This window comes from Adiantum capillus-veneris, chromosome 22 (assembly GCF_014529385.1).
Source record: "Adiantum capillus-veneris isolate H3 chromosome 22, ASM1452938v2, whole genome shotgun sequence".
Taxonomy (NCBI): domain Eukaryota; kingdom Viridiplantae; phylum Streptophyta; class Polypodiopsida; order Polypodiales; family Pteridaceae; genus Adiantum; species Adiantum capillus-veneris.
Window position 1 is genome coordinate 70,727,298 of NC_140952.1, and position 10,666 is coordinate 70,737,963.

Below are 10,666 nucleotides of genomic sequence, written 5' to 3' on the forward strand. Positions count from 1 at the left end.
TGATCTGTAACATTTTTGGAAACCCCCATAGGCTGTACATTTGCCTCATTGGAATTTACATTCGTATTTCCACCACTGAAAAGAGGCAACAAAGTGTCATAAATGTCCTGTGAGCTTACATTAATGTCTCTAGTACATGACAAAAAGGGCTGAACAGAATCTTCCACAAACACTACATCCCGTGAAACCAGAATACGCTTTGTTTGCGGATGATACAACCTGTAACCTTTTCTTTCAGCACTATAACCAACAAGAATACATTTGACAGCCTTATCATCCAATTTTTTGCGCTGTGTTTGTGGCACCAAATCATATGCCAAACAGCCAAAAACACGCATGTGCTCAATAGAAGGCTTTCTATCATGCCATGCTTCATATGGAGTAATAGATTGCAAAGCTTTCGTAGGACACCCTTTTAGTACACAAGTGGCACACATGGTGGCCTCAAGCCAAAAAGAATGCGGCAAAGCTTGAGCATACATCATGCCATTTCTATAAGTGACCTGTTTTTCCTCTCAGTAACACCATTTTGCTGAGGTGTATAAGGCACTTTACATTGGTGTTTTATCCCACGACTAGCCAGAAACCCCCCCTCAATCGGAACGGAGGGTGCCATTGTACATTTTGAGACATTTTCAGCCATAGCCAGAAATTGTTTGAAGCACATTTTCACAAAGGCATTGTCTCGTGAGAAGCTTGAAGCTTTCTGCAAAGCTTTGGGCTTACTCCCCTTTGTGGACTGATCATGTCCTCAGGGCATGGCACTTCCCTTTACTCATGTGCCAACTCTTGTTCACCGCATCAATCCAGGGGGGATTTGTTACCATATACATGTGGTAGTGATGTGTGTGAATACACTAGGACCACCGGGGCATTTTTTACCTCTTTAGGAGGTTTTTTCTCCCGAGCATTGTATATACACCCATCACTCTAGGTCTGTCCATCTTTCCAACTCCCTGAACCGGATAAGAGGCATTGTTGGCACAAGTGATTGAATTCCCATGAGGGACAGAATCGAGAGAGGTGAATAATTCACGATGTGAGGTAATGTGCTTTGTAGCACCACTATCGAAATACCACACATGTGAATCTATAGCAACTGACAAGCATGCATCATGGACACATGATTGTAAGTGCACTCTGTGCTAAAAGCCCATTCTGCATTGACATCAGCATCACAGTCTCCTTTCACAGAAGACTCAACAATGCCTGCATTTGTAGTGGAACCAGCATTTGCAGTGGAACCACCCTCTTTCTTCTTAGCCTCTTTGGTCATCAACCTAGGACACTGCTTGATCAAGTGATCATTAGCTTTACATTAATGGAAACACATCTTCTTTTTTCCCTTATCACCAGAATTGCCAGATGAAGTACTGCCAGCAGAAGCATTAGGAACAAAAGTTTTGCCACTCGCAACAGAACCATAAGAAGTGGTTGCATTGCTGTTACCACCCTTTCTTTGAGAAGCAATAAAAGCCTGTTCAACTGCACGCTGTCTAGTCCTGTTTTTTCTAAAAAGTGACTCTTGCAACAACAATGTGCATAATGCATCAAACTTGACAACTTTAGGATTTCCTTGGGTCATAAGTCTCCAAGTACTAGCAAAAGTCTGGTAAGAATCTGGTAAGGCATCAAGAACAATCTGCACAAGGGAGCTGTCTGAAATGACTTCACCTGCAGAAATAAGTTGCTCATTGATATCCTTGACACTAGCAAGGAAAGTGTCCATATCATCTTCCTCATGCATAATCTTTGTCTCCATCTCTTCATGCAACAAAGCAATTTTAGCCTCATTGCGACTTGCATAAAGACTAGCCAATATATCCCAAGCCTGTTTTGCAGATTTTGTTGAACAAATGTGAGGAACAATGGTGCGCTTCACAGACAACGCAATCAATGCATGAGCCTGCGCATCCTTTACATCCCAACGAGATTGTTTTGCCGTAGGCAAAACAACTCTAATAGCAGCAAGACCTGCAACATCCTCAACATCGCCTGCATCCTCAGAACCAAGATGTACATCAATGCCCTGCAAAATATTCCAGACGCCCTTTGACATAAGAACATGTTGCATCATGTAGGCCCACATAGGGTAATTGTCCCCATCCAACCTGTCCTCAGCCGCAAACATCTTGAACACATCTGTGTTGTTGTCAGCCATGGTAAATGCTGCACCTGATGTGAAAACTACCCGAAAATAGGAGAAACGGAGCGGGAACAACACATGCTATATAGCACAAACCGTAGGAGACTGTACGGCACCTGTTATGCAAAAAACGGCACTGATAGAAATTATGCACAAAATGATGAAATAGCCTGTGCTATACTGCCTTTAATGGAAACATAGGCCGAAATGAGCCCGAATCAAAAATCTGAGCAGACGAGCTCTACCACCTCGCCCGAAATTTTTGTCGCCCTGCGAACGCTTGCCAAAGCTCATTGAATCGGAGAAAGTGAGCATGCATATGTTGGAGCAGCTGGCGACTAAGCCCGGGAGGACATAACCTGCTCTGATACCAATTGTTGGAATTAGGGTTGCAGAGAAACACACACAGCTTGGAGAAGACAAAGGAAGCTCAAGGCACACAATAGAGAGTGTATTACTTAGTGTGCAATGGAAAGATGGATAGCCCTAGAGTGATGGGCATATATGCAATGCTCGAGGAAAAAAACCTCCTAAAGAGGGAAAAAATGCCCCGACGGTCCTAGTGTGTTCACACACATTACTACCACATGTATATGGTAACAGATAGTGCATCAACTACTTGATTATGCTTGCCAGCAATGTGAGAAATATGAAAATTGAATTGCGAATGTTTTTTTGCCTATCTCATTTGTTTGTCGGAGAGCTTGGTTTGCATCATGAAGTACTTAAGACTTTGTTGATTCGTTTGTAGGATGAATGGAGTCCCCAAAAGGTAGTGCTTCCATGTATCAAGGGCATGTAGGACAGCTAGTAGCTCCTTTTCGTAGATTCCCAAGACACGCTCATCGAAATTGAGTCTTCAACTCTCATATGCTGTTGCCTATTGCATGCCCTTCTTGAAGCAAGACTGATCCAAGGCAATCTCCACAAGCATCACACTAGACCTCAAATGGTTTTGAGAGGTCCAGAAGTGTAATCATAGGTTGAGAGGTAAGATTTTCTTTAAGCTTATCAAAAGCACTTTGCTCCTTGGCAGGCCATACGTACTTAACATTCTTCTTTGTCAAGTCATGTAATGGTCCCGCTATTTGGGAGAACTTAGCTATGAAGCATCTATAATATGCCCACATACCAATAAAGCTTCGTAGCTCATGTAGATTCCTTGGGTTAGGCCATCCGTTTATTGCCTCTAACTTTGTTGAATCCATACAAATACCATCTTGAGAGATAATGTGACCTAAGTATTGAATCTCTTGAAGAAAAAATTCACTCTTCTTTGGATTAATGAAAAGTTTATTCTCCCTCAAAGCTTGAAAAATTACCTGGAGATGTTTCTTATGCTCCTCAATGGATTTGGAGTAGATGATGATATCATCAAAGAACACTCCAGTAAACATACGGTAGGGTTAAAAAAATTTCTCCATCAGGCAGTTGAACATGGTTGGAGCATTTGTCAAGCCAAAAGGCATGACAAGATATTCATAAAGACCAAACGTTGTGCAAAATGCGGTCTTTATGATATCTTCATTCACTACCCTTATTTGACAATAGCCACTTTTAAGATCAATCCGACTGAAGTAGATCGACCCCTGTAGCTTATCAAATAGATCTGCTACCCGTGGTACATGAAATCTGTTTTTGATAGTGATATGATTTAGTGCTCGATAGTCCACACACAAGCAGTACGTGTCGTCTTTCTTTTGCACTAGAAGGACTCGTGAACAAAAGGGAGAGGAACTAGGCCTCACCATCCCTTTATCTATCGGTTCATGCACCTGCCTCATAATTTCCTCTTGTTGAGCTTGAGAAACTATATAAGGAGGCTTATTAGGCGGTGATCTCCCAGGTAGAAGCTCTATGTTATGGCCATCACCCCTCGTTTTGGAGGTATCTCTCTAGGGATGTCTTTGATAAAAACATATTGGAATCCATTTAAGGAATTAGACAACTCTAATTCCTCTTTATTCCTACCATCTTTACCTAAAACATTAGGGTCATTAGCAGATTATTTGACAAAAATCATGTACGCAAAAATCAAGCTTTTCATTGACTTATCAAAAGCAGGTTAATTTACAAGTGGTATAGTACGACCAGACTCATTAGCATCTATATACATGCTCTTTTCCCTAAAGGTGAAGTAGATTCTCCTTTCATGGAACTTTATGTTGGTAGCCATGTAGTTGAACCATGGTACCCCTAGGATAGCATCCTCATGTTGGAGAGGGGAGATGAAGAAATCTTCTTTGTTGACATAGATTTGGACATGAAGTCTCAACTTCCCAATTAAGGGTGTGATGGAGGCTTATTGTCCCTTGAAAGCTCCATCATCCGTGACCGTATCTCCCATCTCAAAAGCTTGTATGTACAACTTGGTGGACAACTCCTTTGATATAAAGTTGTGAGTAGAGCAAGGGTCAAAGAGAATAAGGGAATCATGCTTCCGGCCCCAAGCATAGGAAAGGGATGAGCCTTTGCAATGAGTATCCTCTTTTGGAGCTTCAACCATGGAAAGTCTAGGAGTATCATTGCGTACATTTCTTTTGGGGCAAGAATGATAACCATTTCCTTGCTCCCCACACTTAAATCATTTATGGTCTTTACGAAAGGCCTCTAATTCTTTGGGAGAGATCTTTTTTTAACCTTTGTAAGCTCCTTTTTCTTGGCCTTGTTGTTGTTGTTGTTGGTGTTGCCTTGGGAAGAGTTTTGAGCATTTCTCTTTCCTTTAGCTTCTTTTTGATCCTTGTTTTCCATGGGCTTGGAATTTCTTCTTGCCCTTGTTGGAAATTGATCCTTGAAGCAACCATAATGTGGTGGATGACTTTGGTGATAGCGCTTTTGACATACTCGGCCATTTCTTCAGGTAATCCTACAAAAAATGGTTGCTTTTGTTCGACGAAGTCTATTCTTTGAAAGACTGTAGCTTTGAGATGTAAATCCCAAAACGTGTCTACATATTTGTGGATAGACTCTTTGAAGAGTAGCTTCAAACTTCACCATTTGGTAGCACTTTGTCCTTGGCATCTCTTGCAAGGAATTGCTTCACTATGGAAAATTGTAGAGTTTTCCATGTTCTTGGGGATTCTCCATTCCCATGGAGACTCGCCCACCATTGATGGGCAAACTTTTGGAAGTGCATAGATACACGACCTAGCTTGGAGGACTCTGTGAAGCCCTCATCTCCAAAGGCCACATCAAACTGTTGGATGAAGGCCAAAACTTTGTATGTAGCACCAAAGGTACCATCATAGGTGAGAAAAGAGATGCTCTTTCCTCCCTCCTTGAACTTCTTTAGTTTGTAAAACCTTTTCCAAGTAGCATGGGAATCCTCTTGTATTCTTTAGAGGAATAGTTGTTGCTTTCATCGGGAGAGGAGGAAGATGAAGAAGAAGGAGAAGAGGGTGACCTCTTTCTTGCCTTTTTCTTCCTTTGTTTTTTCTCTTCCCTTTTGGAATGACGAGGAGAAGGATTCTGGGTTGACCATTTTCTCTTGGGAGGAGTTGACAAACGTCTAGACCACCGTCTTTGTGGATCCACATCTTCAGAGGAACTTAGGGATTCGCTTCTTTCTCGTTCTTTGGATTCTTCCTCTCTTATGGGAGAGAGTCTTATTTTGGGAGTTTCATCAAGAGGCCTCCTAAGCTCTCTCTCCTCTTAGAGAGGAAGGGAAGTCCCATACGCACAAAGTTGTTGAGTAACTCCATCTTGCAAAGCAGGGTTGCCCGTAGCTTGCTGCAACCTTGTAACAAGGTAATTAACAAACATGGGGGCATCATCATTAGCACCTTCATGTGCAAAATCAAAGTTATCAATGTTCATTCTACTCTCTTGGTTATTGTCAGCCATGCTAATTAAACTTATGTATAGATTACTTTGTGCTTTGGTACCCTCAAAAACCTTAGTCGCTACTCTTCTTTACCTTTGAAAATTAGTTATTAAGCAGCCGCACCCGTGGTTTAGAGTCTCTTGATTGCAAAGACTAGTGGAGAGGGTCTAACATTACTCGATTGATTATGGTTCCTCTTGAGATTTCTTGTAGCTCAATAATGGTTAAGCCAAAGGCAAGCCCCAAGAGACTCCATTATTAACACTATAGTTCCCAATGGTGTACCTTGAACTAAGTCCTTCTCAACCAAGATAATAGATCCCTGTCCCACTTACCCTATTGCAATCAATCTCTCTCTCTCTCTCTCTCTCTCTCTCTCTCTTTTGTATTATTTAATTATACCATTTGGACAAGTGTCCTCTTTTCCCTCTTTGAGAGAAAGATTTAAATTACTTATTTAAATGCATCCAAATCCTCACTGGCCCCTTTAAAGCCTATCCAATAGGATTCAAGCATATCATGAGGCAAAATGGGGAGGATCTTGACATGTGTACTTTATGCTTCTTAAGAGATCATGTTTGAATTGCACACTTCAAGCACCTTAGGCATTTAAGTATGACAATCTTTTATGCCTCTTGAGAGATCATGTGTGAATTGAACACTTCAAGAACCTTAGTCATTTAAGCATGACAAGCACTTCAAGCTTGGGCAAGGTTCCCACAAAAACCTTAAGCACCTTAGTCAACAAGCACGACAAGCACCTCAAGCTTGGGTAGGGTTTCCACCTCAAGGTCAACCCCAACTTGCTTAAGGTCCTAGGCCTAAGGACTTTTAAAACTAACCTTAGAAGGTCTTTAATGAAGCTAACCCTAAATTCTTCTAAGTTCCATTATATGTACATGTCTATATTCTACGTCTTGTCCCCATTCATCTCCTCCATATTAAATGATCAGTTCAATATGAGAAAGTATTTTTGAAATAGGTAGATATTAGATTTTATGACATTTTCCACAGTTGGAGTGGTCACTATATAATAGGTTGCGGCCACATATACCATTTTCCATGTCGCATGCAAAACATGGTAAACAAAAAAGAGTGCCATATTTGCAAGGCTCGGATTGACAAATTTAGGTATTCTATGTTCAAAATGGAGAAAGAATATCAATAATAAGTGGCAGCCACTTCAAGGGAGAGACTCTATTTTGGATAGTCTGAATTTATCTTTGTAAACATCACAACCTAGGAGTGGATTGCAGTGACTTTTTGATCATTGTATATGCCCCCCTTGCAATGAAAGTTGAAGGCTTGTAAAACTTGCAGTGACTTTTTGAATTATGGTATATGATACCCTTGCAATGAACACTGAAGCAAACTGCCTTGTAACAAAACATGGACAAATTGATCTGTGAATGTTTTGATAGTCTTACTTGGTGTATATCCAACATGGTGGTCCTAATATTAGTGTCCTAAATGTACTTAAATCTAGTGGTTGTACACATTAAAACAACATTTGACATTGCTGATAAGCAATGGTGGCAAAAATAACTTGTGAACTAACCTTATAATGCAAAGTGTATAAAGCTGCCCATTGATTCAAGTGAACAAATTTTTTTAAAATCATGAAATACAAAAGTGTATAAATCCTCCCATTGATTCAAGAAAACAAACCTTTTAAAGTCATAAATGGCAATACTTAGACTCCCGCATTGAGAGACAAGAAAATAGTAATTGTGGTATTTCCCTTGGCAAAAGGGCCACATCACAAAAAAGAGTTTACATGGCTTCCAATTGTTTTGCACCCCAATAAAGTGTTACCCTACATGCTATCTATGTTTACATCATTGCTCCGCAATACCCTTCTTTTTCAAGTAGGAGGATAATCATCCACCTCAAGGTTCACGTTCAATTCAAGCAAAGTACATCCACCAAGCTCACAAAAACTGAGTTCTTCGATTGTCACCTCTTCCCCTTGATCCTGGTCATTCTCATTGATATCCACAATCCACCGCGGTTTGTCTTCTTCATACCTTCATGATTGAATATTGCTTAAAAGCCTATGATTGCAATATAGGTATACCAATTTCTTGGTACGATTGCTGAAAAGACGAGTATGAATAGTCGAGTGTACATAGCTATAGGTATTACAATTTTTCTCAAAACTTGAAGTGGCTTCACACTATTCAAGAACCCTAACAACCAGTCTACATATTCTAGGCATCGAAGCACCGTTCATGAGCCACCATCTCCATGCTGGGTATTTTGATGCAAGGTTCTGCAAAAAATCTGAACTCAAAAGGCCATCCTTTAACTTGTACTTTGTCAGGTCGGCGATTGCGTGAGCTTTATCATCTAGATTGCTGTAGAAATTATTGACCACGTCATAGAAGTCTTCAATCACCTCTTCATCTAATTCATCAGAGTCCATGTTTCAGTACTTTGGATCAAGTAGAAAAGAAACACTATGCAGTGGACTATGCACACTGACCCATCAACCATGTACATGCTTATTTAAGATATCCCTTTTCGATTTATTAAAGGTGCTCTCTAAGGATTAATAAAAAAATTTGCAAGCTCTAACGGAGAGTTCAAACTCTCCTGAACATTATACAAGCCCATGTACACCTTCCCTATATTGTGTAACTTAAGATCAAACTGATGCAAGGATATCATCATAGGCCTCATCACTAAGTATGTGTCACCAATATCAGATGAAAAGTGTCTATCATCAATAAACACTTTCAAGGACCACACCTTTGTTTTTAGTGTTTCTGGTTACTCTACTTCCCACTCATAGAAGCCAACACAAACAAATGTCTCCAAAACAACATTTTTGTTTTGCAAAAGACTTTCCCCAATGTACATGTTAGTGTCTATACATAATATGGACATAGTTTGCCGATACATGTCTACCACATGTTGTCTCTTCAAAATAAACTTCACCACCTTCCTTGCTTTATCTATAATGATTTTGAACCAATCGATGTCATGTTTTTTATACCAGTCCTGCAACTAAAGATTGAAGCTATGTGCATTGCAACCAAACATGTGCAAGCTAGGAAAGTGCTCCTCCAAGAGACCAACTACTCTGAAATTTTTTGCATTGTGCATGATCACCTGTAATACATTGGGGACACCTATTTAATGAATTGTCTTTGTTATTATATTAGCTATATAGCTCCCTCACTTTATCTCACGTGAGCTATCAATTGCTTTAATAAAGCAGTGCCCTCAAGGACTGAACAACATCACATTAATTAGTAGCCTACGTTGGACATTTGACCATACATCATTGACTATAGTGCATCCTATTTGATCAATTGATCTCAAGATCATTCTATCAACTTCCTTTTGGGTGTCTACAAAGCATTTATCCAAGAACATTGTACGCATCTGGTGATGTGATGGAGGGGAAAAACCAACACCATACTCACCAATCTTCTTCCGTGAATGCTTCCATGGCTCAAGTGTGACTATCAACATAAAATTGCCAGTAAAACAGATAGCTTGTGCATGAGTAGACTTTACCTCTTCAAGAGCAATTGATCGAAATAATTGCTTGAGACTTACTTTCCTCATTCTATGCATTCAAAATTGATACTTGGGCGATCCATCTTGAGCACTTATTTGTGTGTGTGTGGTGACCCGCATGGAGGGCGCACCACTGTTTTGTCCACCTTGTGTTGAGGCAACACTAGCTTGGTGCTTTGAAACCAACCAGCTTGGAGTCGGTATTCCACGTTGCTTTGCATTGGCTACACCTCCTAATAACTCTCTCAAGCATTTAATAGCACTCTCACATCCTACATCATTACGTCTACCTACATTTTTCCTATTCGTTGTTCTATTCCCTGATCCAAGGAAGTGTTCCCTAAAACCAGAGGCACCTCCTAGTTTTTCTTTGTTGCCGCATAATTTGCAACACCAATCTATAAATGATCTTACTTTCTTAGCAAATTGCTACTCAGGTCCTGGAATGAGTCCCGATCATTTTCGCTCGCTACTTCTGCTCGCCCCCTCTTGTTGCGCCATCGCTAACCTCCCCCCCCCCCCCCCCCCCACTGCCCCGGCGCTGCCCCCCCGCCCCCGCCAGCCACTACGCACTGCCCCCGCCCTTGCCAGTCCCTGCGCACTGCCCCACAGCCCATCCGCTGCCCCCCTTGTTTTCGTGCTGCCCCACAGGCCCGCTGCCTCCCTTCATGTTGCCATCCCCCCCCCCCCCCTTCCCCCCCCATCTTACCGCTCACTGCCGCTTGTGCACCCGCACATTACCCGACTGTTCCCCCCCCCCCCCCCCCCCCCCCCCCCCCCCCCCCTTTTCTTTTTTCCTCGAAGCGTCCTGCAAATTAGCTCGTGAAGCATTGTCTTTTTGGGAAAGTGCTCGACGCTCATCTGCAGATTCTCTCCGCCGCCGCTGGTTTTTACACCACAGCAGTAGACACAGATGGAGGCTCCAGCTTCGCCACAAAGGGACTCGTCCGAAGCCCCCTCGCCCGACCCCGTTGAGTCCACCATTCAACTTGCTCTTTCGCCGACAGAGAAAGCGAGCCTTGCCGCAGAGGTAGAGTGATTGCAGGCGAGTTCTGTCATCTACAAGATTCTCGGCACCCGACCTAGCAGAGGAGAGCTGCGTGACCTTCTCCAAGCCCGCCTTCTCGTAGAGGTGGGCAAGATCTTGGACGTACAAATACTCGGACGAG